Consider the following 4786-nt stretch of genomic DNA (forward strand, 5'->3'; position numbering starts at 1 on the left):
TGTTTCTTTGCTATGATGGATCTATTGTATGCACATTATAATGCTTTTGGCATCTTTCTAATTTGTTTAGAATTACTGAAAATTATAGTTTCAATTTTTTTTTTAATTTACAAAATTATGCAATTCTATAACCCAAAAAAATATATTATTGCAGGAAATCAAACCGACAAATGTGTCAATATAGAAAATAATAGGGTATCCAGTATTAGCTATGAAAATAAACGTCCTAGCACCAGAAGAGCGCTGCATAATAATATTCAACAACACACGAAAATTGCTATTATATGTTCACAAATCCAGAAAGAAAAGAGTTACAAAAAAGTATTCCATGGCAAAACAAAAGAGTTATAATAAATATTTTTATGGCACAAACAATACGCCACGGAAAGAATTTTTATAGCAAACTTGGAACGCTATAAATCAGTATAATATAACACAGGACAAACGCTACAATATCGCTATTTATTATAGCACACAAAAAACGCTACGATAGTGGGGGGGGTCTATTATAGTTCCGGCTGTCACGGCGTTCTTCGAAACGCTACGAAAACGATATGATAGCGTTTTCCGGATGCTACTAATGCTGATATTTCTTGTAGTGAACAATGATTAATAGTTATGTGATTATATTGTACTGATTTTCGTGAAGTTAGTTATTGGTGTTAACTTTTGAGAATATATTTATAGTGATTTTATGATTCTGTTTTTGTCATATGTATTTGAACCAATTTTAAATGTTTTTTTTTCTAACTTTTGGTTCATCTTATTTATTTTTTCGGTTTTCGGCCATAAACTTTGTTTTGAATGTATTGTTGCAATTTTTCATATTTACTTCATTTGTTATCTTATTCTTTCCAGCCTCGTCTACGATGTAGAAACTGTGCCTAGTCCAAATTTTGTATCAAATATATAATTAGCCATGTTTAAGATCAGACAAAAAAAATATAACTTAGAGCAAATTTAAATGTGGTTGAATGTGACTATACTTTTTGAAAACTAAATAATATACATTTTAAATATGAGAAACTTTTTACTCAAACTAAAAGAAAATCAAAAATATGATATTTATGTTACTTCTAAATCAAATTTGCCATCTCGGTGGTATACTGGTTATTGTTATACATACAATGATAAAACCAAAATAAATAATTCTTTAGGGATAATATTACGGACAATTCAAACCAAATTACAGAAACCGGCACTTTATATTACTTGGATGTGTGTGTATAATCTGTGTGGATGGACGAATAATTGGGATTCATTTTTTACCCATTATGAGAATTTGAGATTTATCTGTTATATACACGACTCAAATATGTATACTTTCTCTGTATTTTTCCATGGTTGAATGAAGATCTCAGTGTGAAAGAAAATTTGGCTCTCACCATAGATTCTAAGGAAGTATGAAATAGAGTAGTGGGAATTTAAAATATATACAAAGGTACTCTCATTCATACACATGCATTGCATAGAATCCAAAATGTACTCTCACTCTGTCACTCTTGCACACGCATTGCATTAAAAGTTTCCATCGGTTATGAAACATCCCCGAAGCAGATTTCTTGATCTTGCGCCACTAAAAAGATATCCCTCCTTGATGAATCTCCTAGACTCCTAGTCAATCCATTTCCTTCTTGTTCATTTTCCATCAGACTGAAATCAGAACCATACTCAAACAATGTATCTCTTATCAGCAACCATGTTAAGATCATGCTTCAAAGTTTACTCGAGTTTTTCAGAGAATTTGATGACTTTCTCGAAACTTTTCATGGCTTCCTTTTACCTATGGATACTTCTTAAATCCAAAGTTTCTTCAACAAACAGAGCATATAGCTCTCGTCTCCCAGCAGAGAGTGTAGCTGACACTGGACTTACTCCATAAAGCAGATTACCAACCATCCTAGGCGCACTTCACTTGGTTGCCTAGTGCCACGTTTTCTTTAACTGCAAAGTATTCTTCATCTTGTGTCATCCAACGTCTTTTTTCATTATCAGTTTACTCCCACACGAAGAAAGAAATTGAATACAATTCTATCCGAAAGAAAATAAAAAAAAAATCTATAATTGTTACGTACCAATCGAGTCACTATAATTGAATCGAGAATCTAATTTATAGTGCAGACCATTGGTCTGGTTGTAGTAATAGCCGGAAGCACTGTCAAGCGTCCAGTCTGTCACAACAATATCAACACTATGTCGTCAAATCATCTATAACTATGAATGAAAAGTCTAAGAAAATTGCGAAACAAAAAGGTGAACGAACCTGAGAGTGACTCAAAAGAGGCAACTGTTTGACTCAATGGTGATCATACTCAAAACTTAGAAGTCAGAAGTCCTCTGTAAAGTGTGTAATACGGATGTTGCTTGGTTCAGCTAAGGCAAACAACAAAACTCGCTGATGGGAGACATAAGTATAACATGAGCAAACTTAAGATGATGATGGAGAAATAGTTACCAAGTATACAATCTCTCTGATAGCTAGAAGCATGCATCTCATACTGCAAAGCAAATGCTTCGACTCGGTTTCTAAGCTCAAATATGTCTTTGTATGAGCATAGACTCTTCACAAACTCTTGGTGCGGCTTGCCTTCATCAGAAAATTTGCACCATACCAAAATATGATATATAATACACATCTCTTGGAATGAAAAAAATATGTATAGGCTAGACGATGGAAACCCATTTTAAGAGAGCAACCTAAATTCATGATTATCACCATCGACAAACTTTAAGAAACGTTCTAATTTTCTAGGGGAAGTTGGCTTGCAAGTACATAGATATGTGCTGGATGTTTTTTGAATTGTAGGATTAAAATCCATCTATGTCTCTAATTTTTCTCTGCCCAAATTGCTTAAATGTATGTAAACTGACATTGCTGAAACATAAGAAGTCCATCAATCACACCAGACCTCTCATTTGATCATGACACATGTATACATATTTTTTGTTCTCCATACTACTAAGCTGCAAAATCATATAAATGGCGAAGAGATCAAATCATTTATCACAAAGCTGCAATTCAGAAAGAAATTTTCTTGCTTACCAATACCTTACGACAACCAAAATAGTTGTCTGCACAAAAACTATATCAAAACTGCAAGACTAGAGCTCATATACTTCTCAAGAAATACACAAGTCTGTAAAAACATGAACAACAAAGCAAAAAGTCATATAGATAACCTCATTAACCATGTGCTTCTTGGAAATGTCTAACTGGGCAAGTAAGAGGGGCAATATAATGTGCCAATGGGTAAACACAATCAAATCAGTAAACTTATATGCATCCAATCTGAGATTCTTATTAACATATATAGCTAAAAGTATGAATCGACTAAATCAATATTGAGAATCAAAGAACCTAATAAACCCTTTTTTTGTTAAAGTCAGTGGCAAACTTTGAGGATTCATCTTAGGCATATGTTTCGTCCGCACAAATTCATGATGGATCTTTGAGATGTCTTCATCTTCTGTAGAAAACAAACAATTTAATTTCACCGCGCGATAGACACAGAAGGAAAATGTGATGAGAGAGCATTTAGAAGAACTCACCACGTTGTGTTTAATGACAGGAAAATAACCATATCTGCAATGACGCAAAGAAATCGATTAGAAGCTGTCGATTATAATAACTACAAAAAACATAGAAGTAAGTTTTGAAACTGACATCATCTTGAGACAAAACGTCGATTGGATAACCGGGTCGGATCCAGAACCAAGGTCGAAACCCATGAACCCGTATTCACTACATCGCTGCTCTTAATCAGTCTACGAGACCGGAGAGAACTGCATCGCGTTCTTCGATCCCCATAAAGGAGATTTCCCATCGGCGCCGGGAAAGGCAGTAGCAGAGCCGCCACTGGGACCACAGGAGAGGAAGACAGCGTGAAGGTTGGGGAAGAGAGAAAGAGGCTTGGACCTCTAATCATGTATAGAACAGACGTCAGCGCATGGAAACATTATTGTTAACACCAACGACGCAACATAGATCTTCACGTCTTCGGAAAGAATGCAAGAAACCCAGCTTTGACCATAAGTTAACGATCGCCGTAAGCATGGATGTGGCCACGGTGTAAACTTATCGGTTGCGATGATCTCCATCGTTCCGAGGCATTGCAGTTCTTTCGAAGATGGGAAAGTGAAAGGGGCGAAAAGGATATAGACAGTCATGAGGGAGGTGATTTGGGTTACTGGGCCAACACCAATTATTAACAGGCCACCATAAAAGAGCGAATGTCGTGGTGAAAACACAATATTCTCATTGGTGGTTTTTAAAATGATGTGGTCACGCTAGGAGTTGAGCTTAAGCCCTTTTAATATTGTAAGATAATAAATAATTTTTTTTAATAAAATTAAAGCTCAGTTCAAAATTCAAAATTTTAAAATAAATGAGTGTTATTTTAAATCTTATCAAATAAATGATTTTATTAGAAATAAATAAGAAATTGAGAAATGAATATGTAAAAAACTAAGAAAAATGAAATATTAGAGAAAAAATCAAAATCAAAGTGAATTTTTTTAGGAAATAAAAATGAGAAACAAACTTACATTTGGTTTCAGCAGATAAGCGTGATGAGGTGAGTTAGAGTTGTATCATTTGGTTTTCGCAGGGGGTTCTGTCAGGAGCATGCTTTCAACAGGTGATAGAATGAGGATTTGGGAGATTCATCATGAGTGTGTTTTGTGTGAGGGAAAAGGATGAGACTCGCGATCATCTATTCTTCGCATGTTCTTACTCCTATACAATGTGTAGGAATGTTAATCGGGCTGTCCATATCCAAATGGATAA

The 4786-nt window shown here is 34.7% G+C and overlaps 1 long non-coding RNA gene across 2 annotated transcripts; it reads right to left on the bottom strand.

Moving 5' to 3' along the window:
• Positions 1–1363: 1363 nt before the first annotated feature.
• LOC106414065 lies at positions 1364–4387 on the bottom strand. Of its 2 annotated transcripts, XR_007329149.1 has the most exons (7): positions 3665–4387; positions 3550–3583; positions 3044–3467; positions 2456–2964; positions 2264–2373; positions 2076–2171; positions 1364–1944 (listed from the first exon to the last, which is right to left on the bottom strand). It is a non-coding gene; the product is annotated as an uncharacterized LOC106414065 (long non-coding RNA). The 2 variants fall into 2 exon arrangements; XR_001282748.3 differs by having other exon boundaries at positions 2456–3467; positions 3665–4378.
• Between the last annotated feature and the right edge of the window lie 399 nt (positions 4388–4786).

Source organism: Brassica napus, chromosome C9 (genome assembly GCF_020379485.1).
Source record: "Brassica napus cultivar Da-Ae chromosome C9, Da-Ae, whole genome shotgun sequence".
Classification (NCBI taxonomy): Eukaryota; Viridiplantae; Streptophyta; class Magnoliopsida; order Brassicales; family Brassicaceae; genus Brassica; species Brassica napus.